Source organism: Rhinolophus hipposideros (assembly GCF_964194185.1).
Source record: "Rhinolophus hipposideros genome assembly, chromosome: 18".
Taxonomy (NCBI): domain Eukaryota; kingdom Metazoa; phylum Chordata; class Mammalia; order Chiroptera; family Rhinolophidae; genus Rhinolophus; species Rhinolophus hipposideros.
The window spans coordinates 46,467,202-46,489,477 of NC_138064.1; the positions used below are offsets into that span (position 1 = coordinate 46,467,202).

The 22,276-nt window shown below is 36.3% G+C and overlaps 1 protein-coding gene across 2 annotated transcripts in view; it reads right to left on the minus strand.

The window, feature by feature from the left end:
* Positions 1-22,276, minus strand: part of CCDC146 (coiled-coil domain containing 146) — a 127,146-nt gene that overhangs the window by 48,545 nt on the left and 56,325 nt on the right. The gene's annotated exons all lie outside the window — the stretch shown is intronic.

Consider the following 22,276-nt stretch of genomic DNA (forward strand, 5'->3'; position numbering starts at 1 on the left):
ATGACTATTTGTATGTTGAGAGAACTAATAATTATTGGGTCTCTATTATGAACAAGTGTTGTGTAACAGCTATTTCATTCTCAAAAATGTTTTGCGAAGTAGGTATTATCTCCATTAAACTAAAGTTTAGAAAAGTTAAGTAGATTGTTCCAAGTTACAGAGCTATTTAAAGGCAGTCAGGATGGGAACCTAAGTGGTCCAGCTCCAAAAATCGATGCTCACTCTCCTGTATTACGAAACCTCTGCCTCTGCTGTCAATGAAGCATGAACATTTATCTGGTACATAGAGCAATATTATTTATTTCTTTTTCATTTCCGGTAAAAGAACTTTTGATTTACTCTCTGAGTTAGTTGATAAGTAGTTAATCATAACACAACATTAAACACTAAGGTTTCCCCATAATGCAATGGGCATTTGTATTAGGTTTGACTTTAACTGAACTGTTAGTGACATAGTATTGAAACATAGAACTAAAGAAAAGATTTGTTTTTCCATGCCCTGTTGTCCTTACTTCCAAAATATTGGTCGAATCTATCTACTCTGCTCTCCCTTCCCTGATCCCACATATCTAAGTCCCATGTCTGTCAGGTACATTACTACAAACCTCCATTTCCTCCCCTCTCTACCAGTTTCCACTCAGTGCCCCCATCTATGTACTTCCCACGGAGATCTTTTTAAAAATCAAACAAGGTCTTGTTATGCTGGGTGTTTAAAACTATTCAAGTGGAATAGAATTTAAGATCCTTGAAATGACCCTTAAGGTCCTGTATGACCCAGCCTCAACACCTGCCTCAAGCTCACGGTGCTCCAGCTGTCCTGGCTGCATTTGATTTCCATAAAAGTATGAATCTCTTTCCTTCCCCAGGGCCTCTGCATCAGCCATTCCTCACTTTACCCCACTTCACTCCAACTCTTTCTTCATACCTCAGTTTAGATATCAATCCATGAGAAGGCCTTCTCTGACTTCTAAATCTAAGATAGATATCCACATACATCACCAACACCCGAAGAGCTGTTTTCCATAATATCCTACAATCTGCAGTAATAAGTTTATATGATGTAAAAAAAATGTTACACCCCAACCAATAAATAAACAGCATGAGGAAAGGGCCCAGATTACCTTGCTCTTCACTCTCTCCTCAGTCAGTGGGTCCTCAAGCACAGGGTAGGTGCTTGGCAAATATTTGCTAAGGAAAATGAATGAATGTAACTGATAAAGTGCAAAGGTCTGAGTCTACACGGTGGGGTTCCATTGCCTCTCTACTCAAATCAGGGTAGAATAACATTGGTAAATGCCCTATGGAACCATCTCTTGTTTGTGAAAGTGTTTGGGATCTTTCACGAGGGCCCTACAAGCTGATACTAGGCCTGAGTTCCAATCCCCACAACGCTTATTTTTAACAAGTCGCTGAAATATGGTGAACATGATTCTTAAAACCTTTGAGGAGCTTCTACTTCTCACTATAAGAAATATCTTAAAATGTATTCATATGACACCTTAAATATAATTTTTATGTAACTTTTTTAAGTGTTGAGTTGCTGTTGGTAGGTTAACCTAATGTTATATTTTATATATTTGACCAAACACACTTTGGTGCTGCTGTTTTCTTTCAGTATTTTTGAGCCAACATATAATGTGTTTCAGGTCTCAGATATTTTCACTGGTTCCTGAAAAGGGGGTAGGCAACAGACACTGTGGCTTTAAAGCCTAATAGATTAAAAAAAAAAAAAAAGATTTGCATATGGGCACTCTTAAAGGAGAAAAGTTACTGGGAAATGTTATGAGAAGGTAGGTGTAAGAGTATATTTGTGTATGTATGTGTGTAGTTTGAAGGCCATCTGAGGGCCAGACTTCTAACCAGCCAACAAACTAGCTACTGGAGGTAAACCATTGGGCGAGGTAACCATGGACTCTATTTTTAAAAACACATATCATATTTAGTTTTGTTTCTAAGCTGAAAAGATCATTATCTCCCAACGACTGCCCTGCATGATGGAAACGGAAGTAAATGTGACCTAGGCCCTAGCCGAAAGTAGCTCACAGATCGAGGAGATACACACAAAAGAAATTACAGAGGGTCTAAACTCTACTTGGTAGTCTTATTGTTAGTAAATGACTATATTTGGCATTTTGTAATTTTCTTATACTGTAAGTTAAAGCAAATAAGTAAAATTATAAATTACAGATCACTTCCAGGGGGTGGAACTTCTCGAATGGTGGTGTAAAGAGCTTGATGAATTCCTCTTCCTCAAAGAAACATTGATTAAACTGGTCAAAATTATGTAAGACAACCATTTAAAGTCTCTGGAAACTGACCTAAGTATGTGCAAGAAATCGAGCAGCATTTGTTCAACAAAATCTAATGAAACTCAGTAAGAACAGTGGAAGGTTGTGGCAGTTGAAACTGAGTTGTATCCATCACTCCTAGCTCCATGTTGTGGAAGAACCCATCCCTGCCACCTTCCTGTTGCTGAGGATCTATTCAGGTGGGCAGGGCAGCCCCAGAAAACTGCTGCACTCATCCTCCAGCTTCCCAGCCCTGTTTGTGAAAGAGCTTCACTGGGTGGGAAACTGCCACTGTTCAGGGGTGGCCATCCCCACAGCCCAAGCTCCTGCTTTATAGGGAGATTCTGGGTAGGGCAACCAAAGACAATCAGAGTACCCCATCCCCCCAACTCCTGCTGGTCAAGGTGGGGCTCAGTAAGGAGGGGGAAGACTTGCAGCTCTGCAGCCCTGCCTGACAGTTGCTCACTTGAGGAACAAAGAGTAGACTATCCATGCCCCAGAGCATTGTCAAAAACAATAGATATCACGAGGGTTAATATTTAGTAAGTGGAGGCTGACCGCTTAGTGATACAAATAGAGGCAGACGAGCAGAAGTTTAACAGAAAAATTGAGGTCCAAGACAGCCAGAGGGTCTTGCTAAAATCACACTTGATTCTGGAGGTCCAGAAGGCTGTGGAAAAGCCCAAGGCTTTGACCACGCAGGAGTGACCAGATAATGGTACTTCTGAGCTATCAGTCCCTGAGCTAAAGGCTGAGCAGGTAGGTAAAGTCCCTAAACTCTAAAGGTGGACCCCAAGCTACATACAGACTCAACAGAAAAGGATGAAAATGTTACTGCCTCAAGCTTAATTAAACAATCTCTAACCAATCAGTGGCTAACCACTAAGCTATGTTGACACAGGCAATCTCCAAGAAACCAAGATTAAAAATAAAAACGGAAGGATATATATGCAAACACGTCAGAGGCTGAACACTGGGGGAAACACACTTCACAGAATTAGTGCAGCCAAGTTACAAAACAAATAAACATATGAACCACCATGACAAAACAAACAGCAACAACAAAAAGCCTGGGGAGGATCGGAATCCAGAGTTGCTACGATAAATTATCTAAAATGTCCATTTTTCAACAAAAAAATTATGAGACATGGGAAGGAACAGGGGCAAAGGCAGAAACTACTTTAGAGGTGCAGATCTTGGACCTAAAAAACACTTCACGTAACTATGATAAACATGTCAAAGCACGAACGGAAACCATATTTAAGCAATTAAAAACGAGTATGATGATAATTCATCAAATAGAGAATATCAATAAGGTACTGATCTGGAAGGATAAAAACTAAGATGTTAAAATGATATTCTTTGGGTAATAAGAATGTGTGGCTTTCATATGTTTACTTTTGCTTATCTGTATTTTCTAGTTTTCTCCAATGCATATTTACTGCTTTTAGTAGACTGCTTTTAGCACTGTTTTAGAAGACTATTAAAATATGCTTGAAAACTACTGGGCTTGAAAACAATAGGGATTTACAGTGATCAGGATCACTGTGATCAGATCCTATTGGCAGATACAGACAGATTCTCGCTCAGACTTCATGAAAACTCAGCTGAAATTTCCCTAATTTGAGTATCACCAAAACAGCAGTAGTTTAAAGCTTGTTGGCAGGTGGGCTAAGGATGCAGGTTGGCGTGTTTTTACGACCACAGGAAAAGCAGGAAGGCTGGAGAAGTTTCCTTTCCTATTCACTGCTTTTGTCACCACTCTCCCTACTGCCTTTGGCGCCAACGAAGCTGTGAAGAAAGCCTGACAGGGCAAAACAATCTCATATGTCTTTGTAGTGTCTACATAAATTGGAAAGGTTAAGTCATAGATGTTCAGAAAGAGGAGTGATAAGCTATCTTTTATTGGTCTCCTCTACTAGAAAAAAAATATATTTTCTTCTTTATTAAAGTTTATTGGGGTGACAATTGTTAGTAAAGCTACATAGGTTTCAGGTGTACAATTCTGTAATAAAAAAAAAATCTCTTTTAAAAAGAAAAAGACCAAACTGTGAAAGATGGAATGTATCCTCTTTAAAAATAAAAATCATAATCTGGACGTTCATATTCATCAAAATTTGACATTTCTATGAAATGTGAACTGTGTCTTTTTAAGCAGGTCAAGCTCTGGTTGGAAACTTCAGACTCAATTCTAGTAGATGAAATGCTTCACTCATAAACATAAACGTGGAAAAAAGTAGCTGTATTTTCACACTGCATAATACAAATGGGTACCGAGTATGTCATGTTTTAAAAATGCAGCATCTAAGAAATAGAGTATAAGGACCAATCTTAAATTGTCAAAGAGTATATACAGTGGAAGGACAGACATAATGTCATAAGTTCATAACATATGATTTCACAATAGATACTTTTGTTACTGAATTGCCCTGTTGGTACTTGAAACTGGAAGGAAACATTTACTCTAGAGCTGAAAGTTTAACAAGAATACATGATTCATAGATGGCATCTAATAAGACGGAAAATATTCCAAAAATTGAAATTCTAGGACATTCCAAGAAAAGTAATAGCTCAGTAAGAGCTTTTCCCAAGTGAAAGGAGTCAGCATGAGGAACCGATTAGGTGTTCGTGTGAGTGTCTTCAGGGCAACCAAGGTGGCCATGAGCATTAACCTTCTCTTTTCTTGTTGCCTCTCTGACATTACGTACTGGTTTGGTCACATCTCAAGAAATAGCTGCCATGCCTTGCGAGGTAGCATAAACTTGAAAGCATAAATCATTACTATTCCCATCTCTGTCTCACCCTCTCCCTGTCACTGCTGGAAATAAACATTAGCCATTTGGAGTAGTTTCCAAATGCGACTGAACTCTGGTTCATTACTCCTTTTTCCTTTAGTTGTTATATCAAGCTTTAGGTTTCCTATACACCTCATTCAGCAAACAAATTTAGGCCACCTAAACTCATCCCCCACATCAACGGATCCATTTATCTACGCCACACCCACCCGTAACTTCTTTCCCCAAGTCTCAAAACTGAAGTCTTCCTTCCTCCTGGTTAAGACCAACTCATCTATCCGTGCACTCAGATATTTATTCTTCTACCTCTCCCTAGGCATTAAATCATTAGTTACACCTTCTCTCGTTTATGATCTCTATTTCTCCCTCTTTGCTGGCTCAGTGTATAGTAGTCAAGTACATCACAAGTGGATTCGGTTTGAATTCCAACTCTGCTGCTTTTTAACTATGTAACTTGGAGTAATATTGAATCAGTTTCTTCAGTTGTAAAAGAGACAAAAATAGCCCTCATTTCCTAAGACTATACTGAAGACTAAATGACTCAATATATGTGAGGTATGTAGTATAGTATCTAGTACAAATAAGGGCTTAATCAATGTCATTTATTATTATCATTAACGTTATCCTCAACCTACAAATTTGCTCATTTTTCTCATTAAAAAGCAAAAAATAATCCACCTTGGAGGCTATGCTCCCATCTAGTAGTCACCCCTTTCTCTCCTTCACTTTCAATTTTTTCTCAAAAGGAGTAGTCCTTAGAGAGTCCCCTTCAGGGATAGTATAGATGCCTGACCCCTGCAATGTACACCTGAAGCTGAAGCTGAATAATATTGAATGTCAACTATAATTTAATATATATGTAGTCACAGGATGTGGAGTACAGCATACGGAATAGGCTCAATGAAATTGTAACAGCTATATACTCTGTTTCTCTGAAAATAAGACCTAGCTGGATGATTAGCTCTAATGTATCTTTTGGAGCAACAATTAATACAACACCCGATATTATATTATGTTATGTTATGTTACGTTACGTTACGCTACATTACATTATATTATATTATGACCTGGTCTATATTGTAGTTAAATAAGACCAGGTCTTATATTAATTTTTGCTCCAAAAGATGCAATAGAGTTGATTGTCCGGCTAGGTCTTATTTTCGGGGAAACATGGTACGATGTCAGAGGGGTAGTAGATTGGGGGAGGGGGATTATTACTTTATGAGGGGTGTAAATGTCTAACTATTACATTGTTTTGTACACCGGAAACTAATACAACATTTTTAAAAATAAAGTAAAAAAAAGAGTAGTCCCTGCTCTTTATCTCCATTCCCTTATCTCCGGTCACTCACCTGTCCATAGTGAAACTGACCAGAGACTTCCTCATATGGGAATGGAGAAAGTAAGCATGCTGAAGAAAATGGAATAATCTAAATATCAAACTTTCAGGGGGTTGGGGGGTGGGAGATGAGGATAAGGGGGATCAAATATATGGTGATAGAAGGAGAACTGACTCTGGTTGGTGAACACACAATGGGATTTATAGATGATGTAATACAGAATTGTACACCTGAAATTATGTAATTTCATTAACAATTGTCACCCCAATAAATTAAAAAATAAATAAATAAATAAATTTTAAAAACAAAAAAAATAAAAAAAATAAAAAGTTTTTTCACAGCAAAGGAAACCATCAATAAAACAAAAAGGGATCCTACTGAATGGGAAAAGATATTTGCCAATGATATATCTGATAAGGGATTAATATCACAAATCTATAAAAAACTTACTCAACTCCAAAAAAACAAACAACCCAATTTAAAAATGGACAGAGGACTTGAGGAGACATTTTTCTAAAAAGAACATACAGAAGGCAAGAAGACATATGAAGAAATGCTCAACCTCACTAACCATCAGAGAAATGCAAATAAAAACCACAATGAGATACCACCTCACCCCAGTCAAAATGGCTATCATCAATAAATCAACAAACAACAAATGCTGGCGCGGATGTGGAGAAAAGGGAACGCTAGTGCACTGTTGGTGGGATTGCAGATTAGTGCAGCCACTATGGAAAACAGTATGGAGGCATCTCAGGAATCTGAAAATGGAACTACCCTATGATCCAGTAATTTCACTCCTAGGCATCTACCCGGAGAAATCCAAAACTCCAATTCAAAAATCTGTATGCACTCCTATGTTTATTGCAGCACTTTACACAATAGCCAAGATATGGAAACAACCGAAATGCCCATCGGTAGATGACTGGATTAAGAAGCTGTGGTACATGTATACAATGGAGTATTACGCAGCCTTAAAGAAGAAAGAAATCTTATCATTTGCAACAACATGGATGGATCTAGAGAACATTATGTTAAGTGAAATAAGTCAGAAAGAGAAAGACAAGTACCATATGATCTCACTTATATGCAGAATCTAAAGAAAAGAATAAGGGGGTGGGATAAGGGGAAAGGTGAAGGGATTAGGAAGCAGCTGGTAACCACAAGATGGCCTCAGGGTTTTTGAAAATTAATTTGGGGAACTTATTCAATAATGTTGTAAAGATTTTGTTGGGTATCCGATGGACATGTGTCCCATTTGGGAGACCACCTCAGGGACACTGTGGATGCCTGATCATGGCACTGTACACCAGAAGTTAAACAATGATGAATGCCAACTATAATTTTATATATATAATGTGATGGCTCGGTGTGAGGTCGGAGGGATAGTGGATGGGGGGAGGGGGGTTCACAGTGTGAGGGATATAAATGATGAATGTCTAAGTATTACTTTGTCTTGTACACCTGAAACTAATAAATTAAAATAAAGTTAAAATAAAATAAAATAAAATTATCTCCCATCCCCGCCCCCCTCACCTACTTCTAAAGATCCTGGGAAGAGATGGTCACAGGTTGGAGTGGGTGGAATCCTGGATGGCAGGAAATGAGCCAGATACCTCTTCAAGAACTTCAAAGGGTGACCCTTAACTGAACCAAAGCCATGAGGGGCAGTCACATAAGGGTCAGGACATCATCAGAGTCAGGAAATAGAGCCAGGTTAAAAACAGTGAATGACTACACTCATGAAATAGGAACCAGAGGAATAGGGGTGAGGGCAAGACTGGTAATGGTCCCAGAAAGAACTGCATTGCCTGCTGACTCTGCCCAATCAGCTTTCAGTGCTTCCCATACAGAAGTCCCACTCTAGTGCACCTCTATAGGCCTTGAGTGGGTTTAGGAGGTAAAACACTGAAGTGGAGCCGGGCCCTTAGAGACCAGAGCATCTCTTGCACAAGGGTTACAAATGTATGAAGATGTCTGCAGCTGGTCAACTGTTTATCTCACTTTGTAGATCAGACCAAAGCCCCTGCCTTGAGCCTGTCCTAAGGGCCTGTTCTGTAAATGTGGCTGAGCCCAGACAGTTGTGGGCTAGATCCCTGGGACTGGCTGCTTTCTATGCTGTTGAGTAGGTGTGGGTGCCCACCTTTCAGGTCGCCTCTTATGTGCTGAGAGTACCACCCTTCCGAGCAGGCTGTCAGCCAGTGTCCCCCAGCTCTAGGCTGTGAGGTTTCAGGAAAGGGACATAGCCACTCCCCACAACAAAGGAACTTGGGACCCGTGGTGCCCACCTTCCTGTTTTGAAGATGCTTCTGCCCATAGTACTACGCGAATCCCCAGCATTCATAAATAACCATCTATTTAGCGCCGAGGCATCCAGGAAGCAAGGGTCCCAGCAGTGTGTGTGCTGCGGCAGTGCCTTCCACTTCCCCCTTTAGCAGGCAGATTGTGATGGACAATGAAGCCTTTCACTGCTAATCACAGAAGTGTTCTTGGAAAAAGAACAAAACCCCCAGATTGCAGCTTCAACTTCCGCATTGACACCATAAAACGGAAACTTAGGAGCAGAATATGGGGATGTTTCACTCTTGCTAATTCACGGGTAAAGGAGTTTTAAATCCTGGCATATTTAGACAGCCGTTTAATTTTTGTTAAGGTTATTCTGAAGTAGTTATTCCTTTAATTCTATTATACATGGAATTGCTTTCACAATTTCATTTCTTGGATTGTTTATTGCTAGTGTGTAGAAGGCCTTCAATTTTGTTAACTAAACTTATTAACCATGAAAATAGAGGTTAGTCCTCATAATCCTGGTGCAAACATTTCTACAAATGTTTCAGTTCGGGCAGAATATCTTTGACTTTTTTGTTCATGTGACGTATCTTGAGGATCTAAAACATTTAAACCTAAGTTAGATCCTCAGAATCTTCTAGTTTATGTACTAATATGACCCAATTAGTCATCTTGGAAATTTTTTGAAATATTGTAATGAATGGTAACAGATGGATAGCTATTATTCATGGCGATTAAATAACAGATTATCCTGGAATTTCCTCAGAAAAGGGTAGAATATTCAGAAATTAACAACTTTCCAAGAAATCTGGTTTTGATAATATTTGGAGACATAATTCTTTAGCATGTCTTAATTTTGGAAAAAGAGAAAAATCACATAATATCACCAAGTATGATTTTAACTTTTTCATTTGATACCAAAGCAAGGTAAAAAAAAAAAGAAAAAAAAACACGTTTAAAAAGTAAATTCTAATAAACATTTCACCAAACACAGCTGTTTCTAGTTTACTAAGTCGACTATTACAAAATATTTTAATGTGCTTTCTGGCAAACATAAATAGCCTCATTTCATGGAAATGCCACATTCCCGGTTATTCCTGATAGGTTGTAAAAGTTGAGAGATATGCAACTATTTCTATGGATTTCTATACCAGAAAAAGAAGGTAAGATAGTACCTAAATCTCTTAAAATACGTAAAATAGATCTTAATCCATGTCATAACAGCATATTTCATGGTAGAGATAGCAAATTAGCAGCCAATAGCATAAATATACTCTGCAGATATTTTTAGTATGCACAATTCTTTTAAAAATTAGAAAATTCATTGGCAACATTTAAGAATTGGTAAGTTTTGCCATAAAAATCTGAATTTTCATACTCTCTTGAAGAATTACTAGATTTGATGATACTGGATTCATATTCTAACTTTATAACAATCACCTGGCCTTTAGCAGAGACTGCCAGAGGAACTAAAAGAGGCTGTCCCTTTAAAAGGAGCAGTCTGCCCCGTCCACAGTGTGAGCAAAATGTACTAACACCTCAGCTGTTTCACTAATTTATGTCAGTTCTATGGATCTTGGAGGCATTTGAGCCTGGGACACTGCTTTATTCTTATTTATGATATAAATATAAATATATGTATTTAAAGGTTGAGAGAATGGTTCCATTTATAAGATTCTTGCACAAACTTTCTGGAACGTCGTATTCCTCAGGGTTGTGTCTGCCTGTCTCACCTATCTCTGTACCTACCTTAGCATGCATGAGTGTATTCCTGCACCATCTGAGGTTTAGAACTTAATACTTTAAAGTTTCTGAGATTTTCTTCCTGTTTTTCCATTTTAGCTTCTGATAATTTTATGAAAAGATTAAATAAACATGAGTCTAATATTTTTGACAAACTGAAATATTTAAAAATTATTTGAATTGAAATATTTTCTTACTTGAATATTGAAGTGATTTTTAATTCAATAAAACATACACCGTGGAACAAAATAGAAGCTGAAAGGATTATGAAGACACTGTGAAAAAAATGTGTCAGTCAGCTAAATTTTGTTGGGGCTTGAAAACAGGAAGCATTCAGTTAACATAAAGAACTTTTTCTTATCTATGAACATTATCCTTGCAGCGAATGTTCCCTTTGGCTCTGTACTTTATGACTTTGACAACAAAGCAAATTGTAATTTGTAAGGGAAGTAAAGATAAATTCTGAACTTACCCCAGCAGTTATCATTTTAGTAGAGGTTTGAGCTAAACAGGAAGTGAGCATCCAGTAATACAGTCAAATGAGAAAATTATTTCCAGGCAAGTCAATCACTACCAGCACACTAGGGATTTTAAAAGGGGCGTTATCGAGACAAAAATAACTTATTCAGAAAAGGCATAATTTATGACTTCTGGTAAAATGGAAGACAGGAAGTTTTGTTAAAGTAGGGAACATGTCCATCTTTCCCTTCACTATATCACCAAGGTCTAGACCATGTGCAACTCACAAACTCTTGTTGAGTATGTGAAAAAAAGAGTACACACAAATGTTTAGCAAATAGAAGTCATTCGATAAAATTTACTACGTAGATGAGTAATTCGTGGAATGAATTTATTCAATAAATATCTATCAAATGAATGAATACACAAAAGGTACAAATAAAATTATTTTATCTTATTGAAATGAATGCTTAACATTTAGTTATTTATTGAGAGGTTGTCATGTATTGTTAGGTGCTCTATATGTTATCTCATTTATTCCTCACAATAACCCTATGAAATAAGCATTACAACCAAAATGTTAAAAGAAAACAAAACTCAAAATGGTTGAGCAACTTGAGCAAGGACACAAAGCTGGTGAGACCTTTGTAGGGATTTGACCACAATCCTATTCTGTTATTCATTTTTAAATAAATTAGAGAAACTCAGACATGGGTAGCATAATCTTGTTGATGGTATGGCGGCAGTGTGAAACACATTTGGAGAACTTTAGTAACACAGGTTGGCAGACATAAAAGACCATGTAGGATGTATAATATTCACAGAAGGACACTATGTCAAATTGATGCTGTGAGGAATGGAGGGGAAGAATATATAGTTGCTCATTTTGATATCACTTAGAGTATGAAACCAAAGACAATAGTAAACATTAATTATAAAAAAGAATGGAAAGAGTATTATAGAATGGTATAAATATAAAGGTAATCACTAGAACAAAAGCACAAATCTTCCTAAATTCCAGGAGCTACACTATGAATAAAGAAAGACACATAAATATAAAAGAAGGATAAACATTAAAATAGAGTTATACTATAGGAAGAGGGAGGGTATCGAGTGCAGGGATAGGGATAGAAGCTAGAATTCTTTGTACTTTGTTTAGCAGATATGATCTAGAACAGTATAATACCTTTATTATCAAATTAAATTAAACTTAAAAGCAATGGCTAAAAATTGAAAATAAATTAATTGACCATAAGTAGGCATCAAGCTGGTGCATAACTGCACAGAGACGAACCATTCCAATTTGACTATAAACCCTAAGTAGGTTAGACCCTAAGGACAAAAGACCAGCAACTGTTTCTTGTCACATTGTTGGTGGTAGTGTCATTCTGAAACCATTCTGTGTGTATTGTGGGATAAAGTAAACAAGTAATTATATCAGTGCATTGAAAACCAAAATTTTGGTGGAGAAAAGAGGTGTCTATAAGATTGATGAGGTTAAGTAAATTCCTTGTCTTACTAACTTTGAATTGGAAATATCATATTGTATTTTACATACATATACACACACATATATACATATATATAATATATATATATTCTGTCCATTAAAAAGATATAAAAACAAAGATCAATCTAGTAGCAATGAGCACCTCCAGTCCCCATATTCTAATCTCCAAATTAGCCTTATTCCCAGTAAACGAAATAAGGCTCCTTGGAGAAATGGCTGATTCCAGATTTGTATCATGAAAAGAACAAAATAAGCCCTGAACACCTGTCACACCAGAAAGCAAAAACGTTATCAAAGGCTATTAGAGTTTTGTCAAAGGGATTCAAAATTATGTCAAAAGACTCCCGCTGGCCAAAAATGGGTCAGGTTGATTGTCAATAAGGATAGTAACTACAAAGAACAGGAATGAATATGTTTAAGTAAGTTCATGAAAAAAGAAATAAACCTTGCACCTTTGGAAGACACTAGAGAATCAATTAAGCATTTTGAAAACTGGAAAACCAAGGGAAGAAATCAATTATTTATCATGCCTTTCCTGCATGAACTCTACCTCAGGGTAACCAAATAGTTGATGAGAGGAAGTTACTCTTTTCAGAAGGACGCTAATTAATAACTGAAGAAGAAATGATAGTAGTACAAAATTGTCCTTTTGCAATCCCTAATGAACAAATGGATCCAGACAAGGATTATCAACCAAAAGGGAGAAAACAAGCATGATGTGACTCCTGATGAAAGTATATGGCACCATTTAGAAGGCAGTCTTGCCTGCCCCTCCCCACCAAATTTAAATGTGACTCAGATAAAGCTGCCATAAAAGCAAAGGAAATACAGGGAAGAGAGCACATGTTGAACAAAATGATGGGATGTAGTAAGTAAAATCCAGACTTGTGAGAACTTTTATAGGACAAATGACCTAGTTTCTTAAACAAAACATCGCCAGAAAAAATTGATAGGAGGAACATAAAGAATAAACACTCAGCTGCAATGATTGGATCTTACATGATGGACCTTATCTGGATTCCAGTGCAAGCCAACAAACTGTAAGAAAACAAAAACAAAAAACTCAACAACAACAAAAACTGTATAGGGCAATTTAGGAAGTATGAACACTGACTGGATATCTGATGATGTTAAGGAATTTTTGTTAGCTGGGGGAGTATGGTAATGACATTATAGCTACAATTTAAAAGGGAGTTCTTATCTTTTAGAGATATGCACTGAAATACTTATAAACAAAATACTTTGATATTAGGGATTTGCTTGACAATAATCTGGAGTTTGGTAGTGTAGGAAATGAGTGGTGATGAATCAAGACTAGTCATAAATTGATCATTGCTGAAGTTAGGTTATGGATACTTGGGGGTTCATTCCTTACTTCTGCATAGGCTTGAAATTTTTCATTAAAAGGTTATATGTTTCTTGATAACCAAAAGTATCAGAATTTAGATATCCAAGTGAGTGTTGACCTAAAACGTTTTAAAGGCTATCAACTTATTCCAATAATATTATATTGCTTCTCTCTATATATACTTGTATATCATAATTATCAATATTATAATATACTTAACCGTAAGTATAGCCAACCTTACTTTAAAAAAAAAAATCACTATTAGTTGGCTTGCTTTCCTACCTTAATCACCAAACATTGCTCTACATAACCTTTGGCTCTCCTCAAAACCCAAATCCATCGTCAGAGAATGAATATATGCCAGCCATACATATGATTAAAAGAATGTATCACAGAATTAGGATAGATTATATCAACTAGTTTAAACAGAAAGCAGAAAGGAAAAATAATTTCTAGACCATCTTACAAAGATACTTTGAATATTTAAAAGTTATAATGTTGAAGTAGCATTCTTAGTAATAGATGAAAATTGGAAACAACCCCAATGTCCATCATCAATATGATAGATAAATAAATAACCACACAACAGAAAAATACATGCAAAATATATGTATTTTTTGCTCTCACAAACATAATGTATAGTGAAAGAAGTCAAACATAAAAGAATACATTTGGTATGATTCTATTTACATCAAATTTTAAAAATAAGCAGAACAAAAGTATAGTGTTCAAGGATTCATGTTAAGGTGGTAAAACTATAAAGAACAACTAGAAAAGGATTATCATATAAGTCAGGACAGGAGCTACTACAAGATGAGTGACAGGGTGTGAGGGGAATTTCTGGAAGCTGGCAATACTGTATTTTTGACATGGGTAGTGGTTGGGTATTTGATTTGAATTATACCTTCATATTTTGAATATTTTAATGTATGAGTATTACACTTCAAAATTTAAGAACTATGTAGAAGATGGTCTAATTTTTATAAAATTTACAAAAATTACATACACATAATATATCTTCAGAAACATGATTTGAAATATTCCAAAATGTTAGCAAAAGTAGTAATATTACACTCACCAACAAAAATACAACCCTATTCAGAAATCGACAAAAGACCTGAATGGACATTTTCCCAAAGAAGAACACCAACAGCCAATAAGTACATAACTAGATACTCAACATCACTAATCATTAGGAAACACAAATCGAAATTGCAATGAGATACCACTTCACACCCATTAGGATGGCTATTGTTAAAAAACAAATACACACAGAAAATAACAATTGTTCACAAGGATGTGGCGGAATTGGAACCCTTGTGCATGGACAGTGGGAATATAAACTGGTGCAGCTGCTGTAGAAAACAGCATAGCATTTCCTCAAAAAATTAAACATAGAATTACCATATGATCCATCAATTCCACTTTTGGGTACATACACAAAAGAATTGAAAGCAGGGACTCAAACAGTTCTTTGTACACCCATGTTCACAACAGCTTTATTCATTATATCCAAAATGTGGAAACAAACCGAATGTTCATCCACAGATGAGTAGATAAACAAAATGTGATATAGAGCGTGCCAAAAAAAGGTTTACACATTTTAAGAAAAGAAAAAACTATTAAAATTGTAACACTCAATATATACTGATAACAAAAGATGAATACAGGTCATGTGTATACATTTTTTTGGCACCCCCGATATATGTATAATGGAATATTACTCATCCTAAAAAAGGAATGAAATTCTGATACAGGTTACAACATGAACGAACCTTGAAGACAGTATACTAAGTGAAATAAGGCAGTTGCGAAGGACAGATATTGTATGGTTTCTCTTATATGAGGTACCTAGAACAGTCAAATCCATAGAAACAGACAGTAGGGAATGGATACAGACCCTCATGATGAAAAAGTACTGGAGATAAATAGTTGCATAACAGTACTTAATGCATAAATGTACTTAATGCCATTGAAGTGTATACTTAAAGATGGTTAAAATGGTGAATTTTATTTTATGGATATTTTACCACAATAAAAAAAGTAATAGGATTACAGTTGTCATATACATTTCTCATCTTTTTTTTTTTTTTTACAACGAATGGGTATGTAATTTATAATTAGAGAAAATTTTTTTCTCATTAAAGCTTTTTTTAAATGTGTCACATGTAAACTGCTTTATTAGCAGCTCTGAGTAGGGTGGTCACAAGAACTTTTTAAAAAATTATTCTAAGAATTTATACTCTAAGCCAAACAACACATATAAGCATAGAGAGAAAGGTAAATGGGGAAAATATTATAGAGACAGATTAGTAGTATATATTGGAGAAATTGAATCATTTTCTTGTACAGCAACGCACGTGAATAGCACATTTGGGAACTCCTAATTGGAAAGACCTGAAGAAACTGAATTGTTTTCGAAAATCCCAGAAGCATTGTAGTAGAAAAGGTTTGATATGGGTAAACTATATTTTTGTAGCATTTTTCTATAGTCTAGCTACTATAGAGATCAATCTAGAATAGATGCTCTGGAAATTGGAGACCCGAGCACCCTTGGTCAGGCTTGGCCAGGTCATCTAGCTTTTCTTAGACCTGTTTACTCAGCTGTAAGATGAAGGAGCTGGTTTTGATAGCATGTAACTTCATTTCCTGAGGTTTTCTGGCACCATGAAAAATAAGTTTGAAATAGCTGTTTGTTAAAGTTGCTTCAGTAAACTCTGAATGCTATTTGTTCTAAGTATTTTATATTAATCACTGTTCTAAATATTTTATATTAATGAATATAATTTTATATATATTTATAGGAATATACATATATTCAACTTCCACCTGACACTGTTATTTGCTGTAATGCTGATGTTTTAAAATATAAAAAAAAAAAAAAACTCAAGCAATTACAACAAATTAAGTTACGAAAGCAAATAGCTTAAATTTAAAGCAAAACTAAATATTTGGAAATTGGGTATGTTGACTAATAATACACACTGTTAATAAAATTATGCTGTTTGAAATTTGTATGTCCTAAGTGTTTAAGTTTGTTGATGGACAACATAATAATATAATCGGAAGCAACTATTAACATGACTGGCTACTGTCAAAATGATGGAGAAGGCTTTTATCTCTGATGTCCTAACACTTTGATTCTAATCATGTCCTCTAACTTTGTTCCCTCCATATCTATTCTAGAAAAATAAGTCCTATAAAATTAGCTTTGCATATGGACTTAATATCTTCATTAAACAAAGGGTTGTGGTACCGCTCCCACAGTGATTCTATTTCTCTCCCTCCTTTTCTCTCGAGTCTCCTTGTTTTTTTGTCATCTTTATCCCACTGCTTTCATCACTCTGGGCCCCACTTTATTCCTCTACACTATATTTCTGTCTTCTGTGTTTGGGTGGGAATTAGAGGGAAAAATTAGAGAAGATAGGCCACATAATAAGCAGCAGATGTTAGCTATTTGTGGCGCAGTGAGGAAGAGCAACTTAAACTTAGCCTTGGTTCTCCAAGCCTCCTCTTCTGGTGTTTGCCTCTGAAAGGAGAAAAATAAAACCCCTAGATCCATGTGCTTTTTATTTGCAAAAAAGCAACTTCTTCTCCCTCCTTATCCCCACAGTTTCACACTGTGAAAGTAAAAATATAAAAAAGAGGGGGAAAATGGGGAAAAGAGCAAATGTACAAAGCAATGACTATATAGACATTTCCAAGAATGTAACGCCATGGACTTTGTAACAACATACAGTCATCTTCATTATTCATGGATTCTGTATTTTCCAATTCACCTACTCATTAAAATTTGTTTAATGATAATGCTTGTGGGATCATTTATAGACACGTGAAAAATGGCGAAGAGTTTGAGTTGCCCCACATGCACATTTCCAGCTGAGATCAAAGAAGGCAACACTTTGTAAACAAATGCCCTTGTTGTAGTCTAAGTACCATGTTTTTCACATTTTTGTGCTTTTGGTTGTGATTTCACTGTTCAAAATGGCCCCTGAGCTCAGTGCTAAATGTTGTCCATTTAAGTACAAGGAGGTTGTGATGTGTGTTATGGAGAATATGCGTGTTAGATAAGCTTCCTTCAGGAATGGATTATAGTTCTGTTGGTCATGAGTTCCATGCTCAACAATATGTATTAAATAAGATGTCTTTAAGAACAGAAACACATCTAAAACAAGGTTATGTATTGATCTATTGAAAAAATATTATGACCAGAGGCTTGCAGAAACCTAACCTGGTACATCCCCTAGGAGTAATGGTTCAGTATTTGCTAATTCAATGTTTACAGTGACTTTATAGAACATAACTACTATAAATAATGAGAAACAAAAAGAAGGTATAGAAACCCACAAATTGATTTTTCATGATTTTTTACGTTGGTTTAGTTTCAAGAATATGAAAGGAAACTTAAGATCAATTTCCAATAAAGAAATAAAAATAACATTTTGTTTCCTTAACATTGGTTATATGAAGTTTTGGAAAGCTCTAGAAATTAGAGAGATGGCAGCAAAATTAGATGTCATGCCCCATGGATCTCTTGGATCCTCCATGACCCCTGGCTTACTGTGGGGTACATAGTAGAAAGAGATTTTGTTGATAGATATTGACTGGTAGACATTCCAAAACTCCCATGGAATATTCCAGTTTCACAAAATTCTAACCTGACAAACCTAAATACCCCACTGAAGACCTGGGCTGTGGGCACCTCAGATGACTATATGTTTTATAATCTCACAAAGAGTAGACCTTTGGATATTTCTGCACTATACTTTGATTGAACCAGAACCCTTCAGGATTCATGTATGGATCTTTCACGGTAGGTCCATACTGGAGGGATTTCTAGTTTGAACGTCTTCATTTATGCTAAAGTAAGACAAATGAAAGAACTTACCAACTATTCTACTTTTAACCAAAATCAGGCAATTCTTGATCTCTCTATGGGTTGTGTTTTCATTTAAAATTCAGGATTTTGTTTCAAATTCTTTTCATGAACATGGACTAAGACCTCTAAGGAATATTAAAGCAAACATTATTTACCATTGACATATCAAATCAAGCAGCTTAAAAAGTGAATGTTTTAATTTTTTTTATCACAAAAGTATGCATTCCCTAAAGAATAATCAAAACCTCTTGAATTTAATAAATCAGAAACTACAAATATGTTAAATTAATCAACATAATATCAGCAAAAGGCTCTCAATATTATAAATGATTGTCATTAGGTTTACTTACTTCCTTTGGCACAAAAAGAAACATAAAGTGTTTTCTTAAAAAAATAAAAAAACTTTATTAGAGGAAATGAAAATTTGCTTTTGAAATCTGACTTAAATACACTAAATGCAGATCCTCCTTTGAATATATTTTGTATAAGAAAAAAAAAGGAGTCTGAATATGTTGTGAATGTGAATATAGACTGATGAAAGTAATTTTCATATGTGGCTTATTGAAACAAATCTTGCTACTTTGAAATCCTACCATATATTGGCATTAAATAATTTGTTTAGACCTGAAAAACAAATCTGTAAATGGGCATAATGTATCAGTTCTGTGGTTGGGGCAATTTTGGGGTAGAAGAGAAGATTCTGACACTACCATGAGGAATCAGTAGATGATACTAGGAGTCAGGGAAGGCTAGGCATGAGAAAATCCAGAAAGGGTATCCAGCAAGGAGCAGGAAGCCAAAGTCAAGGTCAGAGGATGAGAATTGCATACTCCCCAATAGACTGCTCCCTCTTACTCTCATTGCCATGGCATTACTTCAACCGGAGTCATATTTCATTGTTCTCCCTCCACTCTCCCTCTTCTTCCATTTCTCATCACTATGGCTTATATCACTTCTCATAATAATGTCTGCGACCCATTTACCACCCCTCCTGCCACCACACTGGTTCACCAAGTATGTAGAGCCTGCCATCACACTAATACCTCACAGCTAGGACACCATTTCCTGATGGTTTTGAGCAGAAGGTTCATTTCTCCAAATGGTCCTAGAAAATAAAGGGTTCCTATTGTTAACTAACATTTGAAAAATGCAGCATACGCCACTTTCCTCTTGGCCAGCCATAATACACATTAGCATAAGACTGATATTTTTTCAGTTGCTTGTCCTAGAACACTATTTTCATATAACATTCATCAACATCTAGTCACTCATGTTCCAGAAAACACGCTTTGGGAAACAATGGCTTAGACCATTTAAATGGCCTCTAAACTGCTCTCTTTATCTAATCTTTCCCTTTCCAATGCATCCAGCATGTCATTGATAGATTAATTTCTCAGATCTGATTGTGTTATTCCTTAACTGATTGTGTTATTCCTTTGCTCAAAGCTTCAGTGGCTCCCCACCAATTCAAGCAGTGATTACTCACCAGGCTTTCCCACAATATAGTACCAATATGCCTTTCTGGTATTATCTCCCTTACATGGCAGTGTGGCTGCCACGTGAACTTTGGAGTCAGATCCAGGTCCAAATTCCAACTCTGTGTCTTAAAAACTATAAAGCCATAGGCTCAGAACCATTTATTGCTTTGAGCCCTTTCTTTTCTCATCTGCAAGCGCAGGTAGTAATTGTAGAGATGGGGGGATGTAGTGAGGTAGTACCTGTGAGCGCTTCCTGCATAATTGTGGGACAGCACTCTTGCCCCATGGGCGATAAGCCCATTGGGCAGGTTGAGCCTCTTTCATGGGGTAGTCACTTAATATCTCCCTGTAAGTGACTAGTGCTTTTTTAAACTGAGAACCCAGAGGATCACATATAAGTATCAATGAAAACTGATTAATGAAGTAGTTCTCTGCCTTGATTTAGGGAACTTTTAAATGGGTCCTGAAGGGACAGAAACTAGTTCCCACAGCACATCCATGCTTTTTAGGTGGAACTGTGTCATTGGCCCTTGGCTGAGTGGGTATGCCGGGCCCAAGAATTGCAGCAGTGTTCGCAAAGCAAATCTCTGATTCAAACAGATGAAAGAAAAGCCCGAGAGTCAGAAAGACTCTCTGCGAGAGTCAGAAAGCTGTGCTTTTGTTAGATGTAGAAACTTTTAGAAGTACTATGATTTACTTGAAAGTCCCACATAAAGAAAATACCCCTTCCCAACAAGGAAAAGGAGATTTTTGTTTTACTTCTTCACTAGTGTAGCCTAAGTGCCTGGAATAGTGTCTTCTTGCATGTAGTGGGTGCTCAGTTAATATATGATGGATGGATGGATGGATGGATGGATGGCTGGATGGATGGATGGATGAGTGAATGAACAAATGAGAGGCCATGCCTGCACCTCCGATAAGCTCTTAGCATAGGGCTGAGTATACGGAAGATCCTTAATCAATACTTGACTAGCTAAACATGGATTTATACCCTAGCCAGTCAAGGGCATTTAATAGTTTATTATTATTTAATAATTAGACATTAGTCATATATTTCTACTTTATAAAATATTTTTATATATCATCTATACTCTTTCCTTTCAAGTTTCTTTTTTATGATTCTACTTTATAAAGTATGTTTACATATTGTCTATATTATCATCATTCTTTTTCTTGTAAAATTATCTAATCATTCATATTTCTCTCCTCAAAACAGGGGAGTGTCACAGCTTGAAAGTGGGTAAGGAGAGAGAAAAGGAAATTAGGAGATTAAATAGATATATTTAGTCATGAAGTTAAAAATTTTTGTCTAAAATTGGTCTGAATACATTGAATAGAATGAAGAGAAAAACAACCTAATTTTCAAATAGCTGGAAGAAGATGGAGGAAAATGAGGCAGAGGGTGTGTACAATATGTTTGACAAATTTGTTTGGAAAGGATGTTATGCGTAAACACTCATTTTTTTCCTGAAGCACTCCACTCAAAGTTTTTATAACTATTATTCTCGTCTGAGGGAAGAATAGCCAAATTGCTCCTTCACAGTTACGGGAACCGAGGCTCAGTAAAGTTAATGATCTATCAATAAGAGGTCCATCCAGGGGTGAAATCCAGGTCTCCTGAGTACTCAGGAGTAAATACAAATGTGGAAGTATGACGTGAGCCTGACACATTTAGAGAACGTGAATAGGGGAGTTTGGCTGGAATGAGGCGGGTATGTAGGAAAGTCATAAGAAATCAAGTTAAAAAAACAAATATGAGCTAGATTACAGCGTACATTAAGTGACACAATAAAGAATTTGGATGTTTACCCACGTCAGTCATTTTGAAATTACTTTTAAAGCAATACAATCCTTCTTTAAAATAAGAAATGTTCTATGAGATGCCAATATGCAAAACACATAAAAGGACGTGGTTTCTTCAACTGAAGCTGTTCCCCCTTCCTGCCCTCAGTCTCTGAGGAGAAAAGTTTGAACACTGAAAAAATTTGAAACCAAGAAAAATTTGAAAAGTCATGAGCGCTGACATGTTTTGGGCCAGGTGGCGATACACCAAGAGGCGTAGAGACCAGAGAGAGGGACTCACTACAGAGGCTACAAGCACAGAGGCCGCACTGTCGGGGCTGCCAGTGGGCAAAGAAGGGAGATGC